This window comes from Anopheles stephensi, chromosome 2 (assembly GCF_013141755.1).
Source record: "Anopheles stephensi strain Indian chromosome 2, UCI_ANSTEP_V1.0, whole genome shotgun sequence".
In the NCBI taxonomy this organism is placed as follows: Eukaryota; Metazoa; Arthropoda; class Insecta; order Diptera; family Culicidae; genus Anopheles; species Anopheles stephensi.
The window spans coordinates 51,430,717-51,446,925 of record NC_050202.1 but is presented as its reverse complement, the minus strand read 5'-3'; the positions used below and the strand labels follow the sequence as shown (position 1 = coordinate 51,446,925).

Sequence of the window (16,209 nt, the reverse complement as noted above, 5' to 3'; positions counted from 1 at the left end):
GAGGCTCACTTTCAAATGCTTTCACTGGAGTAACAGTTTTATTGACACACTATTTTATAACGACCGTGCCGGGGTGTTGGAGGACGGACACCAAATCGATCGCTAAGAGAAAGATCACCATCATCCGGGTAGCCGGTCGGTGGTCACCACTAGAGCAGGGGGTCCCAGCAAAACGAATCGCGAACGACGCGATACAATGGTATGGCGATGTAATAGTGCTAGGGGCAGTTTTTGCATAATACGTTTTCCTGTGTATACTGATTTGCGCTGAGTAGGTTCAGAGGCAGTAAATCTTTATGATTTGGGTTCGTAAATTTTTCCTTCTTTTCTTGGGTTCGCATACCGATATCGCAGGCAAGGAATCCGACTAATTTACTTTAACTAATGCATTGCTACTGTGTATGATGAATTGTTCTGAAGTATTAATAAGAATTGAAAGTGATTGTGCAATTGCATCACATCTGCAAAGAGCTGTTAACACCTGGATTATTACAGTGTTTTTTTTTCAGATTATAACACATTTTCGCATTAGCAAGATGAGGGAGCCAAGCCGTGGATAGAACTGGTCAGAAATACTTCAGTGCTGTCGTTATCGAACCTCCATTGTGTCGAAACATTTCTATTCATTTCATCTTGAGCAGAGTCCAAAAATGGTTCGAACACTTCCAATTCATCTCGGAAGCCCTGTATCATTGCTACATTGTTTCTTTACTTTTTTAGCTGACCTATCAGTCGAACATCAGCAGATCTCTTCTTCACTAGCAGGTGCATAAAAGCCGCCTGTGGTCTCTCAATCTCCATTACGGACTTGGCAATAATGTGTGTGTGTGTGTGTGTGTGTCTCTGTCCAATATGGAAACTTCGCACATCGAATCGGCACGTAGTACCCGCGTGCGCTACCGGTACGTCTTAGCTGATAGAAGGTTGCTATCCCGGACGAGGGACGTTGAGCACGTCCGTAGTCCAGCTTCAAACTCGTTCAAACATTGGCTTCACACATTCATAAAACGCGCCTTCGGTGATAGTAGGAGTGGAAACAAAAAGGAATACTCATACGCGCTGTCTGCTTCTCACCAATATCGCTCTAGCCAGACTAGCGAAACGCTGGCGTGCGCGCCGCGTGAGCCATATCCCGTACGGCTGGAAGGTTCCAGCGGTGGATTGACGTATTACTTTCACTTGCGGATGGAGCTATTTCGATAGTGCGGCAACGCGCCCGTGCACGCGTACAATGATCCACCCGAACCGAATTGGGTACAAGGGCCTGAAACCTGTTGCAGCTGGCTGGCTGGGTTTGTTGTAAAGTTTACGTTACTTTACATACTGCTGGACTCTCTCGTGTTCGTAAGAAAACGCTCCATTGTTGACGGTTCAATGCAACGGAATTTGGAAGCATACAAGGTCATTTTTTCCCGAAAGGACAAACCTTAAAGAAACTTCCAACGGCAGCAATGCATAATCAAGTCCAATCACAAAAAGAAACTTTTTCTTCAACCGGTTTGAACAACAAACAAATTTAAATTTTGCCAAAAAAACCGTTGTTGACGGACGGACACTAGTGATATAATTGGGGGGGGAGGAAGAGATTCTCTCCCCCGTTCGGGTGGACCTTTCGATTGTTGGCGGCAAGGATTTGATCAGGCTAACGCAGGCTAAGAAAGAGATTTAAAGTGGACGGAATGGAAAAACAAACCTCTTTGTGTGTTGATGATTGGAGAGAGCTTGAACCACTCTGTCATCTCCACAAAGACTGCAAGAGGTTGAAGTAGAAGCCGGAAGCTAGGCCTGCTTTGTCCTCGCCTCCTTGTCCGAAGATAACTGTCTTTTGCCGAATTTCGTAATAGCACGTTGGAACGAGATCATATACGAGTTTTTAACGGCCGCTTGCGAAACTGGCTGGCGTACGTGAACCTTTGCGCGTACGTTTATCACGTACGTACGTACGTACGCTGCACGTCGGGCAGGCGAGGAAAGTTCGGTGGCTTCGGAGGGCTACTTAACAGCCTAGCGTCTGCTGATTAGTATCCGGTTGCAAATATTCATGTTGGCGCTTGCTTTTACGGACGGTTCGATTGTCCATTTGTGAAGCGAACCGGAAGACGGTGGGCCCTCCTTCTACTGCTTCTTCGCTCCTGTCAAGGTGCGCATCGGCTTACGCGTCCAAAATAGCGACAAGGAAGTGGTCAGAAAACGCGAGCAAAAGAGTGTCCAGCAGGGGCCACCAAGCAGCAGCAGCTGTAGTGGTGGTAGTAGAAATTTGCCAACGCTCGGCTCGATGATGGAACACAATAATGGGGTCTTAGGGCAACAGCAGCGGTGTGCCGTTTTCGATCGGTGGCGCCATTGTGCTTTAACGCATTGTTGATTTATGGCAGGATATTTTTTTTTGCATTTTACCTTCTTCGCTTTACGCAACATTTTTCAAAGTTGCATTTTTTTATTGTTGTAGCGCAATAGAAGCTACCAGAGCCGACCGACTTACGGTAATAATCGTGAAAAGTAATGTTTAGTGCACGTGTGCAATGATAGGCTGAGTATTTGTAACTATTCGATCGAAGCTGCTAGGTCTGTTGCACAGAGAAATTCGAGCTTCTGATGTATCAACACTTACGATGTGGATTGGCAATATTCTGTGTGATGGTTCAATAAGGGCTGGTAAGGCTTCTTGAAACCGCAATAGACGAAGCAAAGAAAAAAAAATTACTTTGACCCAACATATCTACTTATCCGGTACTAATAAAACCGCTTATACAGGCCTTTTTAGTAAATACGTCATCACCATCACTCTACCTCAGTTTGGGGTTAATGTACCAGCTCGGTCCAGGTGTATACCGAAAGAAGACTTCTGGCGGTGTCGGTCGTCCGGTGATCTTATCATGACATGACCAGATCACCAAGGTCTGAGAAGTCTATATCGCTACACAATAGTGAGGTCATGACGCAGTGCTATGAGCTCGTCGTTATCTTCTCCTCCATTGTCCTTCCACATATTCAGGTCATAAATATTTCTGAGGATCTCTCATACACGGCTTCAAGGATTTCTGCAAGTTTGAGTAGAGTCTATGTTTGATGGACGCATAAAAGTACTAGCAAAGTAATTATTGTTGACAGTACCAGTACAGCTTGGTCCGTTACAAGAGATGTTCTGGGTGAGAAGTTTCCTCAGATAACTCAGAAGACCGGTTAGGTCGATTTGATAGAGTCCAAATCTCAGAGGTGTCTTTGAGCACTAGAACTGTAAAATGGAAACAGAACTCCAGTTTAGTCTTTAGGTCTTAGAGGGTCTTATTGGAAAAAGATTCTGACGCTGTAACTTTCTGTAGGAAGCGTGAACCTTTCGCTTTTCTGGACATCTCTATCAATGTAGTTGAAGACTATTGACTCAAGAAAGGATTATGGTATAGGACTTCAAGATAGGATTATGTAATGGTATGGACTTCAAAAATGTCATCATCTATCTGTAAAACTCCTCAGCGTAGTATCACCATCATTTTGACATTCGCCACATCAATCCCGGGATGAGACATCGATGTGTTGTGATTCTTGGTCGATTCTTGGGTAAGCTTCTATTAGTCCCCTTGCCAAGCTATTGGTTTTGGGCCTGTATAGAGCCACCACCATTTCTATCTCATCAGAGTATACCATGGTCTGGATTGACTTATCAGGAATAATTTGGTCTTGATTATCCCTTTACATCTGGATATCTATTTTACGAATCATCCATCATCTGAATAATCATGTCTGAGGTCTGCTATTATAAACCCATAATCACGAGAATTAAAACCCTATCAATTCAAATCGAGCTCATTTGGACGTCAATCTGGATCGTGCCATCGCGACACAGCTTAATCCATACGTAAACACTTCCCCATGACATCATGTGACACTCGTATCACCTTTAGCGCGCGCGATGTTTTCGCGCACCGTTCAACCCTAAGCTAGCTTCCCTGTTTTCCACCATTTATCATCAATTTACATGTGCCGTATCGCTCGTGTAGCACTGACCACCGATGCCATGCCAGTAGACAAAATAGGGAGCAAATGTGTCAGAAAGTGAAAATGACTACCGGAAAGTGAAATGCTAGCAAAACGTTGCCGCTTAGGATGCTGCTTCACTGCTTGCTCGGTGTGCCTCGGTGGACGCCCTCCTACCATTCCACCTCTAATCAATGCATGTAAACTTTTCACTTTCGTTCGAAATGCATTACGCTTGGTGTACGTTTGTTTGACGAACGAACCAGTCTACCATCTCAAACAGCCGGACGCGAACGGGCTCATCTAATGCAGCGCCAATGTCCACGTCCTACGGCGTTTTATGATCGGTAACTACTGCGTTTCTTTCGATAAAGATAGGTTTTTTTCCGGAAAAACTGGTTCACACCAATGACAACTTTTCGAATAGATCCAAATCTGCAGGGAGAATCCGTCCTTCGAGATTTGATGCTCACCTACGTAACTATCCAACTGCCCGCTGTTATCGATGCCGATTCGTCCACACGTGCGGTGTCCACCGAAAACGTTGAAACGGTGGTTCGTCATCTACGCCGTCATTGAAGTCGTTTGACTGTGTGGCAACAACTTTCCCTTCGCATTTGTCGCCGGACAGTGCGCATCGCTATCGGTCACACTTTATTTATGCCAGGTTGATAATAATTCAACCGCCACGCACACCTTGCTAGCTTCGTAAGATGGGTGGTGTTGTTATGTTATGTTTTATAGGTGCAATAATGTTACAATCGTTCCAAACACACGGGGGAGGTTCGTTACGCACCGCACCGCGTAAAGTTATTCCGTCTGTCCGACGGGTCGGATTAATCTGTCCACGTGCGTTGCTTTCACCGTGCAGTTGGGAAAAATTTGGGAAGCTACCGGTACCGATGTTAAGCGGTCGCAAGCGCGCATCCTCACGATACGAACGGGGACGATGAACTAACAAGAGTGAAGTTTCAATTCCATGCGCTCTTTATCGAGTGGTTTGCTGTTTTACGGCTTACGGCTTATTATCAAGCACCGAAAGGAATGCGGTTTCGGATTTTTGCGTAACAAAACATTATGCTGCTGGTGTACTGATCGCTAAAGTAATCGAAGATTAAAATAATTCAGTGTTAAGCTTTTCGGCCAGACCATAGTGCGACTCCACCATGTAATCGTGTACAAATTCATGCTGCTTATCTAAAACTGGGGTCACGTGAAGTTTACTTGTGCCCAGTATAAAGAAATGCGATTTAGTATGGCTTTAAGTTCGCCGATAACCAAACATTATTTAATTGGGAAATTTCTTACCGCAAGTCGGTCAATGAAATCGGTTTCCTTGATCACCGCCAACCCGAGCATGTATCATGTATTTAGGATGCATTAATTTCGACCCAGTTCAACCCCGGCCTCGCAATTTATGCAATGCAAACAAGATAGAAAATATGCACAAAAATGTGCTTTTGTCTTCGGGTTTCTTCTTCCTAGCAGTGACATTCGTTCGATGGTTGCAGTCAAATAGTCAAATTTTGCACCACCACCGATATGTGGGTCATCACGAATTTCCCAGCTTTGATTGTTTTTCTTTCACAACACTGCTCATCCGCCTCTGGCTGCCGAAATGTTGTGGGGCTGGGAAAAGCGAAGAAAAAGGGAAACGTACTGCTTATCAGCGTACAGCTTCATAATCGTGCAACGGAAGGGCTTGTAAAGCATAATAAATCATAAGTGTGCCTGTGTGTTGCTCTCGCGCACACTTTCTAAGCCGCTCGTCTTCGGCAGATCAGTGCAATCTGATAAGGAGAAGCAGACCGAAGGCCCGAAAAATGGTTTCCAAAGTTTGGCGCACCTCTCCACCGTACCTAAGGCTCGGTGCGGGATGTTCTTTTTCTTTCTCGTTTTTTTTTTCTTTGGTTGAAGCTGAACGCTTCAATAATAACCACTTTCTCTGTAATGATTGCCGATTGTTTACACCCGGGTTGTGTTGTGCGGTGTGCGCGTCTGGATGTCTTGGCCCGTGAGGTTGGCGTGATTGGTGGATGTTTTGATAATTCCGGGGTTTGTATCTATCGGTGTAAAATTAGATGATAATAAAAGCTTCCCTTTGGCTAGCCACCCCGCCAGAGCTTTGCTAGGGTGGTAACAATCAGTTTTAAGGGATGATTATGGTCGGAGTTTTGGGGGAATTCAGCTTCTGCCCTTCCGGTTGAGTTTGTAGAATTTGTGTAGAAAGGTTGATAAATTTGGAAAGTATTTTTAAGTACAATCAAATATTTGGATGGGATTGAAATAACCAATCAGTTTTTGAACTAGTATTGGGTGAACCGTTAAGGAATAGATTTCGCATCATAAACGAACCGGATTAAGCGGACAGTAAGAAGCTAGAATGAACGCTAAAATGAATAATGAATAAACTGTTTACCAATTTTCCGTTCCCATGAGTAATAGCTGGACTATCGGTGAGGTACAAGCAAACCTTTCAGCAAGTAACATAATAAGCTTAGTCAAGAAAAATCATCAAAAATGTAAAAGCAGTGAAATCATCGGAAGTTAGAAACGAAATGTGAATAAGTTAGAAATCCGACATTTTAAGTCGGCATCTGTCAAACGTTGGATCAAACATACAACAGGATATGTAGAGCATTTTTTCTCATTGCGAGGCAATTGACAATTTTTATGGCTAGTTTGGAGGAATCCATCACATAGGACCAGAAGATTTCAACTTTTATGTGATAGATTCTTGCTGCAGCAAGCCAAAAAAGTAGTGACAGTGACGAATTGATGATTTACGACGCCAAAGTCACACTTTAGCTTTAAAACAATTGTCGTTTTGACAACAACTGATTATCTTTAAAAACCCTAAATCTTTGGAAAATGTGTTTGTTGAATTCTTGAGAACTGGCTTTCAGGCTATCTCGAAGAAGCATCTGTGCCATAACTCCACCCCAGTTTGGATCTATCACACTTCCTCTGTCCATTTAGAAGACATGAAAAGACTTTACAGATTAGGTCGTCCGGTTTCATTCTCATGACCTGAACTTCCCGACACAGACACAAAGCCTGATAAGTGGAAGGAATAGTCACGTCGGAGGCTAGTTTTACTCCCCATTTCGTAGAGAGAGCTGTCAAAAAGCATACAAAAAAACTGTCTTAGGACATCACAAAATCCAGCAAGGCATATAGTGAGTTTTAGGCACCTCTTCTGACGATTGTTTTAGTCTCTGATTCTTGTTAACATTTTCTAACATCTTCAATCATTTTCCCTTTGCATTCGTTCATTGTGCATCATGTATTCGACGTTATTAATCTCGAAAAAGAATAGGGCTACTATCGATAGAAAATTATCTCCGTGTTGAAAAATGCTTCTCTTTCACCTGTTTTCATTGTCTTCTAACGAAAAGGCGAAAGCATCCGTCTCGGAAGTGGGAAACCCAGCCAAGAAGAGATCACCCATTACAACGCTGGAGCTCTTAATTATAGTGTGCGTACGCGTTCAATGCACATTTGAATAGGCTAGGAAGATAAATGTTCCGAGGTGGTTCCAACTTTATTAAACGCATCCTATGTCTTGTTTTGCGCTGTTTCTTCCTGCTCACGCAGATTCAAATTTCCGATCAAACTCGCTCGTTCTCAGCGATTGAAGCTGATGCAGTGCAAGTGCAACAATTTACGCCTCTCAAAACGGATCAATCAACTGCTATTAGAGTTACGCGCCCGGCATTCGATGCGGAGAGTAACTTGCGTAACAGGGCACGAGTTCACCCTCGCCGAGCGAGATCTTCTCGTTGGAAAACCATCTGTCCTGAGTGTTTTACATTTTCTTCTTCCCCTTCTACTTCTTTATCTTCACGAAAAACCCTCGATAGTCGATGTACTTTCGCTATTTTTCGGAAAAGTGCAACTCACAAAACGAAACACTACGCGCGCGCATCCGTCTCTTCCTACGTTACGGCTTTTCAGGGGGCCCATTTTTTCACTCAATGTAAACCTCAATTTCGGTCTCGTATCTTACAACTGCATCACTTATCCATCATTCCACACTGCACCACTGCACCACGGCCTTCCATCCCTGTTCACCGCATTAGCCACCAGATGACCGGATCGCATCGCCGGCACCCTGTGCTTTTAGGTATTCGGTAGGGCTGCCCCAACAATGGCGGTAGACTTTGGCTTCTCGCTTCGGTAATTGCCTATATATTGATTGATGGTGATTTAACGATGATGATGCGGCTCTCCAGCACTAGTACGAGCGGTGAGCGGCTTTACTCGCATTGCGTCGACTGATTACACCGCGGGTCTGTGTTGCAGCTCGATTGACCCCACGTGTGGTGGATAATACGCTGCGTGAGGCTTACGTCCCGTTCAGGCCCGCATACCTAGGACCCGGTAGTGTGTTGGCGGTGGTGGTGGGTCGAGAAATATAAATAAAACACTTGCCACTTGCTGGCCGGAGCTGGCCGACCGTGTAGCACGAGCGAATGAAATTTCTCCGGAAAACCGGAAAAAATGAACCGTACAGCGCCGTAAAGAATAGGCGAGCAAGAGGAAAATAGGAAAAAGGCTTTCCTAACTTTGAACCCTGCAATTTGGGCTTCACCAAATAATTGCATCTTGAACGGTTATAGGTTTTTTTTTCTACTGTACTTCTTCAGGATTCAGTGCGCTTCCTCAACAAATGGGTGATGTACTCGATTTTTTGTTTGCATTACAGGTAAGAGGATATGGATTTAAGAGAAGACGGTTATGCGTCTTGTTATCAAGTACTTACAGAAAAATTGCTTCGATTTAAGTAAACCAACAAAGTTTGTTTTACGTGGCCCTTCTTATGAAATTACAATTACTATCTCGGCACCTCCATAGGCCTCTTAAGCATGGACTTTGCCGAATACGAATTCCTATTAGACGCGTACGAAGTTTTTGCTTCGCAATTTCTCTTAGATGCTCAGAATAGCTCAAGAATGTTTGGCCCGTATGTCCTTACACAAAACATAGTATCAGCCACTACAATGACAAGCTTTAAGACCTGCACAATATTCACATCATTTTTCAGAGCATTAGACTCGCAAGGCTCCGGTGGAATGGTCATGTCATGCGACTGGCACCGGACGACCCAGCCCGTAAAGTCTTTTCCGGACGTCCACATGAACGTATAAGTCATGATAGGTCCGAACTTAGGTGAAGTATTGGTGTTGTTACATCAAGCAGAATAGCCAGGAGATTGGATAGATAGACGACGACGATAGACCGTCAGCATTATCAGTGGGTGTAGTAGTAGACTTAGACAGCAAAGTAGTTCTTCTTCTAAGGACTCAGCCTGCCATTTCTGGCTTAGGGTTTTTAACCCGTAGCTGGCTAATCAGCCACTAGAATTAGCGGATAGTACTACTATCCAAAGGCTGATAAATAAGTAAGTACTTGTGATTGTTTGCCATCTATCCGGTGAATGCCGAATACCTAATCCAAATATGGAGCCTTCTATAGGAATATTCCACGAATCACATCATATTTAGATATTTAAACTGTAGATCAGCAAGTAGGCGATTGATGCCCATGCTTAAAGCAAGCTCATCCTACTTTAGGTATGGATTTTTGTTCAGGAATAATATCAATTTAGTGACATTGAATTTTTGTACCTTAGTTTATTTCAAGTAAAACCTTAGTAATGAAACTTCTCCTTAATAATGAAACTAACTCTCAACAATTTCCGACAAACTAAACAGAAAGAGTGTACTTGTAAATCCGAGATAAAGTTTCATCACCATTAGCTTTAGCTTGACTTATGATGTTTTGGATAAAAATAAGATGTCAATATAAGCTGTCAAACGATTTTGACAGATCATATATTCCAACACATGGCAATATAGTCCAACCATTCCAAAAACAGTCCTTACTTACCAGCGGACCTAACACATGTGTCGTGATGCTTTAAATAAATTTACTAGCTGTTTAAAGCGCATTTTTCCTTTCTCAAAAGATGATTGCATAGTGAACTGCTGGAAAAATGCATTCCTTAAGTCATAAAGTTTCAATTTTATAGCACATGCATAACGCACGAGCTCGGCAGTAATTATAATAATATTACGCATTAGCTTTAAGCCACTTTAGAGAAAAGAAAACAAAAAAACCTTGCCGACTAACGTTCCAAGTGGTGGAATTTCTTCGATCAACGGAATGGAAAATAGGAAGCATTTCCGCATGCAGCGTGCCGCGCGGCCTCAGAAATTGTCATGCCCGAACAATTGCTCTGCTTTCGGAATGCATCGTTGGAGCGAAAGGAAGGAGAGGGTTGTTTGGTATTTGTTCAGATCGGTCCAGTTCGGTCGGGTGGTATACGGGGCCTGGGATGAATTATGCTTACCCTTTCGATGCATTTCCGCATGCTCCGTGTGGCCATTGTAGGCCGGGCTCGTAATTTGCCGCCCTTTGTTTTACTACAGTTTTTACTTTCCTTCAAGTTCAAGTTGGTCATGTGCCGTTATGGGATTGTGTGTGTGTGTGTGTTTTTTGGTTTGGTTTTAACGATACTTATGCAAAACGCCGTACGCAAGCGCTAACGACCAAACAAATTTACAACGAAGACAGCGGGTGGGATTTGAAAAGGTGTGGAGTTAACCGCACCGCTAGACGCATAATTGTATTTACTAGTGTTTGATTTCAAATTCCGGTAAGCGTGCTGCTTTCGATGATGAATTACGCAGCAAAGACATTTATTAGGCATGAATTCGGTGCAGGGTAGAAAGCTATCGCAGCAGATGCTACCCTGAGCTTTGGGATATCTGGACACCTCAGGCTAAGTTTTTTGTTTGAGCAGCCGAAAAAATACACGTGTTTAGGGCTAATGTTTAAGGTTTATGTTTAATGTTCGCTACATCAACAGGTTATTGAGCTCAATCAAATGGCGCTCACTGTTGAAGTTTTCATCTTAACAACACTCACACACATACCTGTTCAGTGAGCAGCTTTTTATTTTCCGTTCACTATCCAAAAGCACACGCGCCTCTCAAGGCCAGAAAACAATCACCGACTGTAGTAGGGATTGTGAGGCGAATAAATTTGATACGGGCTAATTAAAATCGATGCATATGCGGCCGTGCACTCAGTAAAAGTAATCTTGAGGCGCAAAAATGCGGTCAATGTTTCTGTGCACCGGTGTGCGATGGCGTTGACTGGAGGCGATGTGCACAATTCGATCTGCTGCAGTCGATTGTTTTTCCCCGGCCGATGTTTTGTTGGTGTAGACCCTTCGCTGTAAGGGTTTAATCGTTTCGATTCGCTTACCGTTCCGCGCCCGGCAGTCGAAGTCATCAAAGTCGACTAGGTCTGGAGCATCATATGTTGTTTATGGCGCAGCGTGCAAGGCCACTCGGCCCGGGGGGAGAGTATTCACCAGTTTTCTCACCCTATACGCGATGAAAGTTTTTCTCCAAAGCGGTTTATTTAGTTCTTCAGTTTCTCTCTCGCTCTCGCTCTCTCAAAGTGTGGAAAATCGGCGTGGTTGGCGGAGGTTGTTGTTGGAAGCTGTGTGCATCGATAAAGTAACACAGTAGCGCTGGGTACGGTGGGAATTTACAATGACCCTAATTGCGCGAAACCGCATTCCCTATCGATGTCAATTTTTGCATGCCTCATCCAGCATGATTTATTATCGGCTCTCCGATGTCGAGTGCGGTGTTTTAAAGTTTGTTGATTTGGCCTGCCGATCGGAGAAAGCATGCGAATAGTTTAATAGCGATAATTCGCGCTAATGCTTTTATGTCACAGTGATTAACTTGTAACAACTAAAGATAACTCAATGGATCAATTTTTCTTTACAAAAATAACGTTTCGTAAATGGTGTTACTCTTTCCGGAAAGCCTAACAGCATTTATGTACATGGTAACTTAGGTGAACATCGCTGTCTCATCTTAGAGAGTTTTAGCTCTCTAGAGGCCTTAACAATCCAGTGATATAGTATGATTTTGATGAGGCCTGTGGTGAAGAGTTGCTGGTGAAGATGTAGTAGTCACGTATTTTCTGTGGTCCGATTCGTTCTCGAGCACATTGTTCTTGAAGATGTGGCGATGAAGATTTTTTTTCAATTGATTGATGAGATCACTTGGTACACGAGAATCTTCAGGCGTGGTTCCATTAACGAGGCAATTTTTACTTAGACGAGGTTGCTCGGATCCTAGGACGAAATCTCTTGGGCGACAATCCTCGTACGAAGTCCTTTGAATGACGATTCTCGTGGGAAGTCCGTTTAACAAGAATTCTGGGAAGAAGTCCCTTGGACGAGGATCCTCGGACGAAGTCCCTTGAACGAGTATTCTCAAACGAAGTATTTTAGACGAGGATCCTCGGACAAAGTTCGTTGAACGATATTCCTCGGATGATGTTCCCTTGAGCAAGGTCCTCGGATGAACTTCCTTGAACGACTGTACTCGGATGAAGTTCCTTGAACGAGAATTCACGGACGAAGTCCCTTGGACGAGTATTCTCGAACGAAGTATTTTAGACGAGGATCCTCGGACAAAGTTCGTTGAACGATGTTCCTCGGATGATGTTCCCTTGAACAAGGTCCTCGGATGAAGTCCCTTGAACGACGATCCACGGACGAAGCCCCTAGAACGAGGATTCTCGGACGAAGTCCCTTGGGCGAGGATTCTTGGATGAAGCCCGTTGAACGATGTTCCTCGGATGTTATTCCATTGAGCAAGATCCATTGGCCGAAGATCCAATCCTTGGCCGAAGTCCATTGAACGAGGATTCTCGGACAAGACTCTTCAAGAACCCAAGTAAGTAAGTAAGTAAGTCAGTAAAATCTTTAGAAATTGTGTCACGTTACACAAAACCTTTTTTTTTTTTTTTATTAGTAGTTTGATCTAATTTTCCAATCAATTTTCGACGCAGAAAATTAATCATCCGCATGACCACACTTTAACGCTGCCACGAAACACGTTACCAGAGTCTATTTTTACGACGCTTTGACCATCGTCCACCACTGTTAACCAACTGGCAACCATGATTCGGGGTGCAATCAGAATAATCAACAACGCTGCGCTTCACATCTTATCTTTAACGCTCCACATCGCACACCCGCTACAACGGTTGCATCCGATGTAATACCCAAGCCCCGTGTTGCATAAGTAAAACCGGCCGAATTATGGGCGAGCGCGCGCACGCGCCAACCAACATTACCATCTCAAAATCTTGCGCATCCCGAGCGGAGGCTCCACATCCCGACCCGACACGGCATCCTTCTTGAATCTGTTTGACTATCGTGCCTCGCTCATCGCCAACTAAGTCTGTGAACCCCGGGCGAAATGAGCAAAGTTTATCGCGATTGCCCATCCACTAAAGCGGTTCACCGAGCAAAGTTTGGATTTCGTTTTGTCCGAATGATTTGATGACGCAATGACGGATGAACTGGCACAGCTTTGGAAATCTTAAGCTTGATCATCAAAGTCTTGCTTTTCTCGCCAGACAGCATCTGTTGCATGCTGATGCAGTTTTGAACATTTTTCCGTCCCTCCGTCTTTCTCTCTTTCTTTGTGGATGATCTCCTAAATAAATTTTCGCCAACCGGTTGTCCATCGGTTACAGTGCAACGTAAAACAATCCACAGCCACAAAATCGTAACACACATCGCACCTTGATGACGTCCATCCAAATTTTGAAGTTGGTGGTTAATGATCACCGACTCTGGGCCATCCAATAGCCATCCAACCTGTACCGTAAGCGCAGTAATTGTGTCGATCGTAATGAGGCAATAAAGATTTTCCCACCGGGGGTGCCTCCGGACGACATGTGCGGGCAAAAAATCAACAACAAGGTACATCTCACTCACCACCATCACTTGCGAGTGGTAATTTGAAACCGGGACAGCAGTTGTAACCGATCGTGGCTCAGCCCATAACTGGGTCGATTAAATACCAAACCAACCTAGGGTAAGTGCTTCTTGCCGCTTTTAACCACACGGTTTTAAAAGTACACTCTTAGGAAATCAATCTCCGAGCTGTTGCGAAAAACAAGGCCTGTTTTTTTTCCAGTAGCATTCAGGTGTTGGACGCTAATGCGGTACTTCCTTTCGCCATCTTGCTTCCTTCCGTTCCGGCGCTGGGTGTTTGCAATTGCTTCATCCACGGGTTGGTGGTGGTTCATTCGATACTTCAGATCAGATCGTTTGCAATACTTCTGCTTAAGCTCCCGTGCTGGATGCAGCTGCCGATGCAACAAACTAATTCGCAATCGATTGCGTTACGTGCCGGAAACCGGAGCGCATCAACCGGAAAGCAACGATACGCTGAGAATGTATGATGATGACATGATGTGGTTCCAACCCCTATGTGACACGATCGTGAGTGATCTTGGTGCGCGAATGACGTTACGGTCGCTTAACACATTGCAGGTGAATGTGCGCTCAATTGTCTCCGAGGGTACGGTCCGGTCGAGAGTCCATCACCGTTCAAGGTTAATTTAGGTACAATGTATACACCACTTTCCACGCCTCTAGTCACGCGACACCCGGATTCTAGCACTGATCAAGACAGGTTTCAGCAAGCCTGGTCTCAGTGTCACAGTGAGCTCTTGAGCAAACGTAACGCATCTTTGCACGATGATCTGTGATACGTGGAGCAATGCGGACATGTGCGAATTTGACGCCCTTGGACACGCTGGACGCACCTTTTGAACTTGCACATCACTCGCTGTTAACAAACAGTTCTCTGCCCGGATGCTTTAATCCCGATGACATTGACGGTGGTGCGCGTCGAACGAGATCACCGCAGCACGGAGTGCGCCACGAAGACGATCCCTGCTTTGCTGACCTTTAGAGCGTACACGCTAATGGTTCGATTATTTAACCCAAAATCCATTTCCAGCGGGTTGACCGTATCCACGGATTACGAAAATTGAACATTCGGCCGGTGGGCTTGCGAAACGTCAAACATCGACACCCTGTCGGTGAACAAACTTTAGGCAATTCATTTGGAACCGCCAAACCAGTTATTCTGTCATACACATTCCCGGTAGGGATGGGGAACGGAATGGGGAAAATGACGGAAAGGGGTTTGGCTCCTGCCACGGGCTGCAGCATTCACTGCTGCAGTCCACTCTGCGAGTCTGCGAGAAAGGTCTCGGGCAAGTGTGTGTGTGTTTTTTGTTGCTGTTTTTCGTTTTCCCTTTTCAGTGGCGCGCGTGTGTTACGTAAATGCGGATCGTTTTTATCTTTGTCTGCTGCTTGCCGAGCCTGCAGCAAAGGTTGTACAGGAAGTGGCCTGTGTTATCCGGTCTATGCCTAATCGGTAATCGGCAAGCCTGTCCCTGGATCCGGTGTCCGGTATGGCAGTTTTTTTTTGTTTGTTTGCTTATTTTTGTGTGTGTGGCTAGTAAAGATCGCCAGTTGTTTTTATGCCCTTTCGACTAGCTGGGAATGTTACATCACACGACTGTAGACGAATGAGGTGATAATCTTTGAAAAGTTTGGAATTAAGTAATGTATTGACCCCAACGTTTTTTCGTGTTTCGTTTATTTAAATTATTAAATGTTAATTATGAATGTCAATAATGAATGATCTTACATTTTTGATTGGTTTAAATTCAGGATCTCTCTACGTGCGTCGACGAATGTGTGGATCTGATGATTTTGTAATGAGTATTTAAAATTAATCTTGAAAATTAAGCGATTGTCTCCAAAATAAATTGAATAGTGCACTATTTTGTAACTTAGTTTAAAGCGATACGGCCAGGCCGTTCGTAAAGAATTAAATACAAAAGTCTATTTAGATGTATTTTTGAGCGATCCCATGATTAAATCAAGTAATGATGTAATATTTCTTAAAAACTCTAACTTGAAGACTACAGTTCACCCTGTGGATTGCAGGAAAAGGTTCTTACTTTTTCTTTCCTTTATTGTTGCCATTTCTTGGCCAGCCAATTATAACTTCCTTGACTTGAATGACACGCAATTACATGGTCAGTCTTGTGTACGCTGGTGAGGTCTGAAATCGAATTGATACCAATCCAGTTTTGCGAAAAACTGATGCTGAAACCACTACGTCACCGGAGAGGAACTGTTCGTAAATAAGTTAAATTTATTCATCATATTAAAAAATAGTCTGATGTCATTGAAGTATCTCAATAATTTAAAATGATTTAACCACATTTGTAAATTATTTCTTGCTAAATAAGAAATTCATGCAATTTAAAGAACTACCCTGTACGAATTTACCGTTTGTATGGATGCACCACTGCATCTAG

General features: G+C 43.9%; 1 protein-coding gene across 40 annotated transcripts in view; it reads left to right on the top strand.

The window, feature by feature from the left end:
• Positions 1-16,209, top strand: part of LOC118502631 (flotillin-2) — a 158,674-nt gene that overhangs the window by 83,552 nt on the left and 58,913 nt on the right. The gene's annotated exons all lie outside the window — the stretch shown is intronic.